Source organism: Callithrix jacchus, chromosome 2 (assembly GCF_049354715.1).
Source record: "Callithrix jacchus isolate 240 chromosome 2, calJac240_pri, whole genome shotgun sequence".
In the NCBI taxonomy this organism is placed as follows: Eukaryota; Metazoa; Chordata; class Mammalia; order Primates; family Cebidae; genus Callithrix; species Callithrix jacchus.
In genome coordinates, this window is record NC_133503.1 from 8,519,777 (window position 1) to 8,531,902 (window position 12,126).

Consider the following 12,126-nt stretch of genomic DNA (forward strand, 5'->3'; position numbering starts at 1 on the left):
TCAAACTCCTAGCCTCAAATAATCCTCCTGCCTCAGCTCTCTTCACAGAATTCCTAAGAAGTGGGGATCCTTAGGCCCATTGAGAGTTGAGCTGAGTTTCAGAGAGACTGTGTTACTTGTCCAAAGTCACAAGGTTACTAGGTGGCAAGCCAGGCCCAGAAGCCCAAGTTAATCTACTTCTCAAGCCTACACCCTCCATATTACTTCCTAAGTCATATCTCATGTCACTGAACCATCTCAGGCTTTCTCAACCTCAGAGTTTGCTGAAGTCACTTTAATATTAATGCTAAATCACTACTTCTTTTAATATCCACTGGATTTCATGGTGTCCCAGAGCTGACCCCCCTAACAATCTTTCCAAAATAATTCTGAAGTTTCCCAGGAGATTGGTGGGGGTGTTATAAGCATCATCTAAAGGCAGGATGCTGCCACACCTAACTGTTTAAACATGGTGCCATCATTGTGCAGGCCAACGTGGACCCATGGACAATCTTCCAAATCTGGAGGCTTGGGTGGTGGGTGGGGAAAGTTGAAGTAAGTCAGACAGGTATTTAAATTCCAACTCCAGCTATTCTCAGGTGCAAATCACAGAGGCTCATTGGGCCTTAGCTGCTTCTTCTACACAATGGTTGTGCCAGAGGTGTTCTAACTAGAGCAACTCCATCTTGAGTGACAGCTAGGAGAATGAGTCTGAGCCTTGCTGGGCTGCATTCCCAGAAAATCAGGCATTCCTAGCCTCTAGATGTTTATGGTGAAGAGAACAAATTAATCATGTTTACTAAACAGATCCAGACTTGGGAATGCCCAGATTTCCTAATATTTGGAAAACAAAGGCATTCCTAATTTTGCTTCAAAGATAATAATACTGATTCTCACAAAATTTCGTAATTAAGAAAATGCATCCTCTATCACAAACCCTTGTAGAAGAGCACATCTCCCCATATATACAAGCATTGTACCTAGGGTGGACGCGTTCCTCCTCTTACTTTCAGGGACACCTGTCTGTGGAGTAGCTGTACTTTCACCACTTTACTTACTTTTTTTTTTTTTTGAGATGGAGTTTCGCTCTTATTACCCAGGCTGGAGTGCAATGACGCGATCTCGGCTCACTGCAATCTCCGCCTCCTGGGTTCAGGCAATTCTCCTGCCTCAGCCTCCTGAGTAGCTGGGATTACAGGCACGCGCCACCATGCCCAGCTAATTTTTTGTATTTTTAGTAGAGACGGGGTTTCATCATGTTGACCAAGATGGTCTCGATCTCTTGACCTCGTGATCCACCCACCTCGGTCTCCCAAAGTGCTGGGATTACAGGCGTGAGCCACTGCGCCCGGCCAACCACTTTACTTTCTTAATAAACTTGCTTTTACTTTGCACTGCAGACTCTCTCTGAATTCTTTCTTGCGTGAGATCCAAGAACCCTCTCTTGGGGTCTGGCCTGGGACTTCTTTCCTGTAACACTTGGGTATGGGAGCACCAATAGCATCTCCTTCTAGTTTACAAAAGACTAGCCACTGTGCCTAGACTGCGGTACAAACTTAGTAAATAGGAACTCCTATTTTAATTACTACCTTCACTGTTTCTATTAAATTACAGGTAAACAGGCAGAGGTACTAAGGCTGCTTTCAATATACAAAGTAATCAGCCCAGAGGCGACAATGAGTTGGATATTGCTATAGTTCCTCCAGAATTCATGTGTTGGAAACTCGGTCACCGATACAGCACTGTTGAAAGGTAGTACCTTTGAGAGGTGACTGGCCATGCATGAGGGCAGAATTCTCATGACTAGATTAATGCATTCATGAATTAAGAAATTAATAGATTAATGGGTTATCAAAAGAGCGAATTACTTGTCACAAGAGCAGGTCTATTATAAAAGCCACTTGAGTCCTCTTTCCTGAGCCTCTAACCTTACAATGCCCTGTGCTGCTTTGGAACTCTGCAGAGAGTCCACATTAGCACGAAGGTTCTCACAAGATGAAGTCCCTCGACCTTGGACTTCCCAGCCCCCAGAACTGTAAGAAATAAATTTCTGGCTGGGTGTGATGGCTCACACCTTTAATCCCAGTGCTTTGGGAGTCTGAGGTAGGAGGATCACTTGAGGCCAGGAGTTCCAGACCAGCCTGGGAAACATGGTGAGACCTCATCACTACAAAAAGGTTAAAAATGAAAAAACCAGCCAGATACAGTGGCATATGTCCGTACTCCCAGCTACTTGGGAGGCTGAGGCAGGAGGATTGCTTGAGCCCAGAAGTTCAAGGGTGGAGAAAGCTATGATCACACCACTGTACTCTAGACTGGGCAACAGAGAAAGACTCCATCTCAAAAAAAAAAAGGAGGGGGGGAAGAAATAAATTGTTTTCTTCATAAATTACCCAGTCTCAGGTATTCAGTTATAGCAACAGAAAACAGATTAAGGCAGATATCAAGCCATTACCAAAATATCCTGCATTGATTGACTGCCCTTTGTTAAAATAGCATTTTTCAGAAGCAGACAGAGAAGCAGGAGGGGGTGGCTTACTGGTCAGTTAGGATTTGTAAATCGACTGAGCTATTCCCACTGTTCACTTTGCTGAAATTCAATGTCTGAAAGTGTAGGTATAAGTTGCTGGCATTGCTGCTATACTCAATCCTTGTGAGGCTGTAGTGATGCCCTCCAGATATGATAACCACCAATTTCTAGCTTCCAGTATCCCCATTCTCCAGGGATCTAATTCACCTGAGGAACATGAAAAATGAACTGAATCAGAGTCTTGTTAGATGGACTCCAAGATTTGGTCTCAAGAAGTTTTCTATGGCTTCCTTAGCCTACCAAAATTTAGGGGCCACATTTATGAACCCAGCGCATCTTTCAAAACCCAGCTGAAGTCTCACCTCTTTTAGGAAGCCCTCCCTGATTTTTAGTGGGCTGTCTCTTTTTTGCATCAGAGAATTGGTAGTTGTATAAGGCTATTCTCACATTGCTATAAAAAACTACCTGAAACTGGGTAATTTATAAACAAAAGAGATTTAATTGACTCACAGTTCCACAGGACATACAGGAGGCATGCCTAGGGGAGGCCTCAGGAAGCTTTTGATTATGGCAGAAGGCAAAGAGTCTGGCATGGTTGGAGCAAGAGGAAGAGAGGGCAGAAGGAAGGGGGTGTACTATACACTTTTAAACACCATGTCTCATGAGAGCTCACTCACTCACCATCACAAGAACAGCAAGGGGAAAATTCGCCCCCATGATGCAATCAGCTCCCACTAGGCCCCTCCTCCAACACTGAAAATTATAACTGGGCATGAGATTTGGGCAGGGACACAAAATCCAAACCATATCAGCAGTCGTACCATGAAGCTGTGCCATAACTTTACTTACATCTGCCAAGAGAGAAGAACTAGGGGAATAATGTCTCCCATACCAACCATCTGTTCTGTCTGTCTGTCTGTCTCTCTCTCTCTCTCTCTCTCTCTCTCTCTCTCTCTGCCTCTCTCTCTCTCTCTCTCTCTCTCTCTCTCTCTCTCTCCATTAGGTAAGGACATAGCAAGAAGGCAGCTGTACGCAAGCCAGGAAAAGAGCCCTCACCAGAACCTAACCACACTGAGAACCCTCGTCTTCCAGCCTCCAGAACTGAAACAAAAGTCAATTTCCATTGTATGAGCTGCTCTGGCTATGGTATATTTCATGGAAGTCTGAACTGCCATAAAATATGTTCATACATTAAAAACATCACTTTTTATGTTTATACATTATAAACATTTTCTTCATTGGTATTATAACTCCTCTGTCAAGACCCCTTCTTTTCCTGGGTTGCTGTTTTCACATAATGTCATTTAATTTTATAATTTTTGATTCAGTTTCATCTAATAAAACAAGCTTGTTCATGTTTTTAAAGTGGTACCATTTGTTCTACAATTTTAACCTTGTATTTGATGCTAAACTCTTTCTCTCCCTTCTCGGTGGCAGCTGAGACCGGTTCTGTCTCTCAGATGGGCCACCATCTAGCCTCTTGCTGCCGGGGTTTTCTTGTCCTCAGGGGGTCCCAGGAGATGTTGGTATCACCATAATATCTTACCCCTGAACATGGGGGAATCTCGTCCCTGCCAGGCCACACGGCAAGGCTGCCACCACCCTCCACACCCCTTTTTTGGGTGCTCCATAATCTTCTGCTTTCTTGACTTCCTCTCTCTTCTTGTCCCACCACACCAGGTGGCTATACCAGTCAGCAGTTGGGCAGGTAAGAGACAGGTTCTAGGCTCTGCCCGAATGGTGAGAGGTAATTCACACACCCTAACTACATGGCAAGGAAGATCGAGGGCAAGCCCGTGGGAATGTGACTGCTCCTTCCCCCAAAACTTTATGTTCTCCCCAAAGACTCCATTCTCATGGCAATGGCTGGGGCCTTCACAGGGTTGGGAGGCCAGAGGCTCTGCAGAAGGCCAATACCCTGCCCTACTCCACTCCTAGATCAGAGTGGCTCTGGATTGTCTGGCTAGAGTGGCCTTGAGTATGTGTATTAAAGAAACTTAAATGTGGCTGAGCATGGTGGCTCCTTCCTATAATCCAAACACCTTGGAAGGCCAAGGCAGGAGGATCGCTTGAGGCCAAGAGTTCAAGACCAGCCTGGGCAACATAGCGAGACCTCATCTCTGCTAAAAATAAAACAAAAATTAGCTGAGCAACGTGGCATGAGACTACAGTCCCAGCTACTCAGGAGGCTGAGGCAGGAGGATCACTTGAGCCCTTGAGAGCAAGCCTATAGGGAGTTATGATCTCACCACTGCACTCTGGCCTGGGCAATACAGCAAGACCTTGTCTCAAAAAATAAATAAAACCAAAATCCTAGCAAGAAAATCTAGAAGACCACACATACAATTTGGGAGTTAACCTAGACTAGAAACCCAAAAGCTGTAAAATAAAGACACACATATTAACTATGTAAAATGTAGACCTTAAATGAGCAAGAAGAACCATAAATTAGTTCAAAGGGCAAATGATGGATCTGGAAGAAGCGCTTTTCCAATGCGACACAAAGGATTCATATCCGTAATATGCAGAGGACTCGGGAATTTACAAGAAAAGATAAACGCCCTGGTATAAAAATGGAGCCAACCACACACGCATATAAGAGCAAATCTACATGGCTGTAAGAGTATGAAAAGATGCTCACGTTGGCTGCTAGTCAGAAAATGCAAATGAAAGTCACAATGAGATATTACTTTACACCCATCAGAGTGGAAACCAGCAGAAAGAGCTCCAGCACCTACTGGTGAGAGAAGCCATCTCCTCTAACATGAGGTGTTTCTGCCTTTGGGAAAACCAATCCAGTAACATCTATCACAAAGTTAGTTAATTAGTTAGTTAGTTTATTTTGAGATGGCGTCTCACTCTGTCACCCAGGCTGGAGTACAGTGGCATGATCATGGCTCACTGCAGTCTCAAACTCCTGGATTCAAGTGATCCTCCTGTCTCAGCTTCCTGAGTAGCTAGGACTACAGACACACCATCATGCCTAGCTAATTTTTTTTTTTTTTTGAGACGGAGTCTCACTGTCACCCAGGCTGGAGTGTAGTGGTGTGATCTCAGCTCATTGCAACCTCCACCTCCCAGGTTCAAGCAATTGTCCTGCATCAGCCTCCCAAGTAGCTAGGATTATGGGCATGTGTTACCACACCTGCCTAATTTTTGTATTTTTAGTAGAGACAGGGTTTCACCATGTTGGTCGGGCTGGTCTCGAACTCCCAACCTCAGGTGATCCTCCTGCCTTGGCCTCCCAAAGTGCTAGGATTACAGGCGTAAGCCAACATGCCCAGCCTAATGCCTGGCTAATTTTTTAAAAATTTTTGTAGAGGCAGTATCTCATGATATTGCCCAGGCTGGTCTCAAACTCCTAGACTCAAGGGATTCTCCCACCTCAACTTCCCAAAGTGCTGGGATTACAGGCATCAGCCACTGTACCAACCATGAGACAATACGTTTCTGTTAAGTCACTCTGTGATACTTTATTACCACATTCATATGAAATAAATAACCCTTTCCTACTTATCTGTGCATTCTACAAGATGTATGTGAAATTTCTCAGCCTCTGCAAAGACTTCCTGATACAGTTTGGAGCTGTGTCTCCACCCAAATCTCATCTCGAACTGTAATTCCCCAGGCGTTGAGGGAAGAGTGGGAGGTGACTGGATCATGGGGGCAGTTTCCTTCATGTTGTTCTCATTATTGCGAGTGAGTTCTCTCGAGATCTAGTGGTTTGAAAGTATATGACTTTCTTCTCCCTCTTCCGCCACCATGTAAGAAGTACCTCTCCTTCATCTTCCACCATGACTGAGGCCTCCCCAGCCATGCAGAACTGTGAGTCAATTAAACCTCTTTCCTTTATAAATTACCCCAGCCTCAAGTATGGCTTTATAGCAGTGTGAGAACAGACTAATCCGCTTCTTGAAATCAATCGCTCCCCTCATCTTCTGTGTTTGGATATTTCATGCATGCCCAGGCTCCAGCACTTACATCTCTGATTCATTCCCTTTATTCTATCCCTTTTCTACCAGTTCTTGACCCCCTTGAAGGCAAGGAGCACATCTAACTTACCTTCACACCCTCCACACCCTCAGCACTGAGCACAAAGTAAGAGGCTCACAAGTGTTTGCTAAATGAATGAAAAAACGCATCTGAAATAGACCTTTCAACTTCATCACCTCAAAGCAGGGGGAGTCAACAGTGGCCACAAGAAGCAATTTGGACAATAAATTTTCTGTCTTGGCAAAGCTCTTCGATGCTGACAAATTGACTTAATAGTGAAAATGTCTTTAATGGGGGCAATATGGCAAAAAGTAATTAACTCTCTAATTGAAATCTAGAACTTTGAAAGTAATTAATGGGAGGCCAAATTGTCCTTCACAGCAAGAGTGCTGGAAGAAGCCTGCCGGCTGTGGCTCTGCAGTGGGGCTGGAGGAAGGTGCCATCTGAGCAAACCACATCATCAGAGGGCAGGGCCTGCACATCCGGACGATAAGTGTTGCCCTTCGTCAACCGGGAGATGCCATCAGCCCAGGCTGGCAGGTGCCACTTTGCTCCATAAGAAGGAACATTTTTTTCTAATAGGCAGGAATTTCCATCACTGTTTTGTACTGATGCTGGGGACTTACAGGAAGGGGGAGGAGCCCCTCTTTCTGAGTCAGTGAGCATGATGCGAGTGCCCGACTAGTCAAGAATCACAGAATCTTGGAATTCCGGCAACCTTCCATCACCCTGAGGTCTCAGAGTCCCACCCAACTGCAGGATTTTTCCCCAGGTTCTCACTGGCTGGAGGCCGGACAGAGGATGCGCCTCCCCCTCGAGTCTCTGCAACCTCCCCTCCTTGCATAGAAGGAGGTGATTGTTAAGTGAGTGATCAGTGATAACATATTGCCTGGCAACAGATGGCATCTATATTTAGAGGCCCTTCTGAGGAAGGATTCATGCCATTAAGAACACATCACAGGTCGAGAAAACGGGAGTCAAGTGTTTCAAATGACTCCCAAAAATAAAAATTAGGAAAAAAGAAAAAGCACCTCTATGTGTCCCCCTGTGATGGGCTCCATTTTGACACCCCCCAGCCCCACACCAAAAATAATTCATATGTTGGAGTCCTGACGCCCAGTCCTTCAGAAGGACAAAAGACCACATACTGGGTGCAGCGTACACTGCTTGGGTGATGGACGGACCAAAATCTCAGAAGTCACCGCCAAAGAACCGATCCACGTAACCACAAACCACCTCTGCTTAAAAACTATTGAAAAGAAAATAAAAGGGAAGAAAGAACGTGACTGTATGTGGAGGTCGGGCCTTTAGAGAGCAGATGAAGGTGGAGTGAGGTCACGGGGTAGACACGAATCTAATCTGGCTCGTGTCCCTGCAAGAAGAGATTAGTACAGAGCACACATAGAGGGTGGCCATGGGCAGACACAGGGAGAAGACGGCCATCCACGAACCAGAGAGAGAGGACTCGGGGGAAACCAAGCCTGCCGACACCTTGACATCGAACCCTCTGGAAGTGTGAGAAAACCAGTCTGCTGTTTAAGCAGCCCAGTCAGCCATACGTTGTTACAGCAGCCAGAGTGACATAACATATGTCCCCTTGCTCGTAAGACAAAGGACCATCTCCTTAGTGCAGCACACATCACCCTTGGCCAGCTGACCCCACCTACACTCTCAAGTCCCCTTCCCACCTGTGGCCTCCTCCAGACATGCGACCCCAAACACACCATGAGCTTTCACACCACAGGACCTTAGCACGTGACTTTCACTCTATAGGGGTCCCTCTCCTCACCCTCATAGTCTATTGGAAGGTCCGGTCCACCTCCTAGGCTCAATTTAAAAGCCTCATCCTCAGAAAGGATCTCCCGAACCTCTCGCCCCTCCCCATATTAGAATGCTTGTGCTGTGTTCCCCTCACATTCTCTTTTTACCTGCGATCCAGCCATAGCTCCTCAGAGGTCCAGACTGCGTCTTTCTCAGCTTTGAAGTCCCACGCATAACGGTCACTCAAGAAGGGTCTGCGGAATGAGAGAATTGACACGATATCTTACAAAAGAGTCATGGGGTGAGAAAGAGGGATCCAAGAGGCCAACCAGTCCTTACTGCCCGATGTAACAGAGACAGACAAACGGAACCACGGATGCAGAAGCAGAGAAAAGGTCGGGGCTCAGAATTAGGAATCCTGTGTTCTAGTCCTATTTCCTTCTGGTGCTGACTCACCGTTTGACATGATTGAGTCACCTAATCTCTCAGTCTGAAGTTGGACCAGTTCATCTTTAGTTCTAAGGAAAAAAAAAAAAAGTTAGTGACTCCACAGCCACAGACAAAATAAAATAAAAAGACCTTTTGCTCTTCCACTCATACATTTATTCATACAATGCACCGCACATTTCTCGAGCACCTGTAACTTGCCAGGAGAGTGAGAGGCTGCTTCCAGGGGAAGCAACATTTGAGCAGGATATTGCAGGGGACTTGGAAATGAGAAAATAGCATTTCCATAGAAATTGAATTTCCCAACTTCAAAGAATCCTTCCAACTCTTACAAATGTTATGCTGTGCCATTCCAGAAACGGAAAAGTACTTCTGTTAAGCATGAGTGGGTGGGAGGACGACGGAGTAAGATGGTTCTGGCACTGGGAACGTGATGGACAAGGGTCAAGCTGGGAGAGCAATGGGGCCCTCAGGGAACAGAGAGAGGCCACGTCCTGGAAATGGGAGGTATCCGCAGTGGATGGACAAGACAACACGCTTTGGTTGTGAATGCACTTGGCAGAGGGTTTGTTCATCTAGAGTCTCTGCCGAATTCAGCAGCAATAAGAAGCCCACCAGTGACAGAGGCGTGTGAACCAGAGCAGCTCCATCTTGAACAGGAGCTGGGTAAAATGAGGCTGAGACCTACTGGGCTGCATTCCCAGACTGTTAAGGCATTCTAAGTCACAGGGTGAGATAGGAGCCTGCCACAAGATACAGGTCATGAAGACCTTACTGATAAAACAGGTTGCAGTAAAGAAACCGGCTAAAACACACGAGAACCCAGAGGGTGAAGAGAGTGTGGTTGTCCTCACCGCTACACTCCCACCAGCACCATGACAGTTTACAAATGCCATAGCAATGTCAGGAAGTCACCCTATATGGTCTAAAAAGGGGAGGCATGGATAGTCCACCCCTTGTTCAGCATATCAAGAAATAGCCATAAAAATGGGCACCCAGCTGCTCTCGGGGCTGCTCTGTCTGAGGAGTAGCCATGCTTTATTCCTTTCTTAGCAAACTTGCTTTCACTTTACTCTATGGACCCAGCCTACATTCATTCCTGCGAGGTCCAAGAACCCTCTCTTGGGGTCTGGATCTAGACCCCTTTCGGGTAAGACACAGTGTGTGTGTGTCTGAGAAGCGAAGTGACTGAGCAGATATTCATGTTAAAAAAAAAATACTTGTTGGCAGATGCTTGGAAGTAGGGTGGAGATGGTGACGCTAGAGGTGAGAACCAGTTAGGACGCCCAAAAATGGCTGAGACCTGTGATGAATCCTGCGGCCAGCACAGGGGTGGAATAGACAAAGAGTGGTGGAAGTTTGCCCAGGATTGCTCAGCTATCCAAGACCTCAAGTCTCTGTCTATATCGGAAATCATGGCATGCTCGGCCCAGCAGAAATGTTGATAATTTCATCAGATCCCAAATCCCCAGTAGAAATGAAAGAGCTTTAAATTCAATCATCAGTTGGAATGCGTCTCTTCTCATCAACCTCAATCCATTATCCCCACCGTGTGAGTGGGTGCAAGTGCAGATGCGCACGCGCACACACACACACAGACACACACACCTTTGTCTTTTCATGGAAAGCCAGCGAGTTGTGTAGCCTATTATTTAGTTTAGAGAAGATCTCTGTGGTTTAAATTGGAGGCTTCAGACAAATTGCATTTGAAATTGAAAAGGGGTGAAGTAGCCAGATGTATCATCAATTTAGGAAGATAACTGGTGTATTTGATTGCTACCAGAGCCCATTTATCCCACTGTTACTTAAAATAAAAGACCAGAAGCTGGGCAACTCTAAATTTCTCAATCTGGGCCTTTGACAGGAAACTGAAAGATTCGTCCGCAGAATTCTTTATTTCTCATTAAGACCCAGGCCTTTTCTTTCCCAGTGAATGAAGATGATGTGTCTGAATTACAGGCTGGACCTCATTCTCTTCCTACCCTCTCAGCAGAGTCTATTTGGAAAATAGGCTGGTTAATTAGGTTTAGGTGGGTTGGAGAGGCTGGGGTTGGGGAAGCGGGGGAGGGGGGCCATGGTGAACCAGAATTTCTGAGAACACCAAGTATAGAAGAGCTCTAGGAGGCAGCCCTGATCTTCCTAAAAAAGGAAAATAAGATATCGGGGAGTCTCAGTGAAGGAAATCATGTAGACGGTGGTTCATTTCCAAGACGAAGTGCCTCACATCGGCTTGGGTCAGCAAACTACAGAATATACTAAGGCCCCACAGCCTGCTTGTCGCCTCCCTCCCAACTCAGTTGCCCTCACCCAAACCAAAGTTTAGTCCCAGATAAACGTTTACTGGCCTGCAAAATAGCTCACTTCGTCTGTCCGGTCCAGCTGCTCGGATGTTAAGTCAAAAACTTGAAGAGCCCTGAGCTAAACGAACTAGGATTGCAATGCATTGTGGGCTGCAACAGAATGCAGCAAGATAACCCTAAAGAAAACACCTGAAGCCCCTACCCAGCAACCAATAGGCGACGTCCGGGTAGGTCGCAACCCCATAGTACTCAGCCAATGAGGAACGGGGGGAGGGACCTGCGCACTGGGGGATAAACCGTGCTCATTGAAGCTGTGCTGGGTGTGCCTGCCTGCCCATGGGATAACTGATCTTGCAAGACCGTCATTAAAAGTCTCGTTTGGTGGGGCGCAGTACTCAGGCCTATAATCCCAGCACTTTGGGAGGCCGAGGAGGGTGGATCACGAGGTCAAGAGATCGAGACCATCCTGGTCAACATGGTGAAACCCCATCTCTACTAAAAATACAAAAAATTAGCTGGGCATGGTGGCGCGTGCCTGTAATCCCAGCTACTCAGGAGGCTGAGGCAGGAGAATTCCATAAACCCAGGAGGTGGAGGTTGCGGTGAGCTGAGATCGCGCCATTGCACTCCAGCCGGGGTAACAAGAGCGAAACTCCGTCTCAAAAAAAAAAAAAAAAAAAAAAAAAGTATCACTTTCGCTGTCAGGTCTCTGAGTCAGTTCTTCGGGTTTGTACAGGTGAGTTTGTTTCCCACACTAAGAAATCACTAGACTCTTGGAGCTGGCTCCTTGAGCCAAGGACAGCCTCTTAATGTCCTTCAATGTCTGTAAAAGCATCTTAGAATCTGTCAAACAGTATACACTATTGTAAGGTATACTGTACTATTAGGAAAATTTAGGAAGGGACCCCTCAGAATGATGGGGCCTGAATTTCGCCCAGAAACTGAATAAAAAAGGACTTCCCTCTCTGAAATGTCACCATTTAAACATCTACTTCTCTACAGCCTGAATTTCGGATCTCCCCTTAGATGTTGGAGGTCTGCACTGTAGACTCATGCAACACCAGGTTGGAATCCTGGCTTAACACTTAGGAACTGTGTGACCTTGGCCCGGGGAAG

The 12,126-nt window shown here is 46.1% G+C and overlaps 1 long non-coding RNA gene across 13 annotated transcripts in view; it reads right to left on the minus strand.

Annotated features, from left to right (window-relative positions):
* Positions 1–11,134, minus strand: part of LOC118149188 (uncharacterized) — a 219,237-nt gene extending 208,103 nt beyond the window's left edge. For 12 of the 13 annotated variants that reach the window (XR_013528685.1, XR_013528681.1, XR_013528684.1 and 9 more), the window contains exons 1-3: positions 11,072–11,134; positions 8,720–8,781; positions 8,431–8,517 (exon numbers count right to left, since the gene is read on the minus strand). This is a non-coding gene — a long non-coding RNA (uncharacterized LOC118149188). Of the gene's footprint in view, positions 1–8,430; positions 8,518–8,719; positions 8,782–11,055 lie in introns of all 13 variants that reach the window. The other variant, XR_013528691.1, reaches the window with a different exon arrangement.
* Positions 11,135–12,126: the final 992 nt, after the last annotated feature.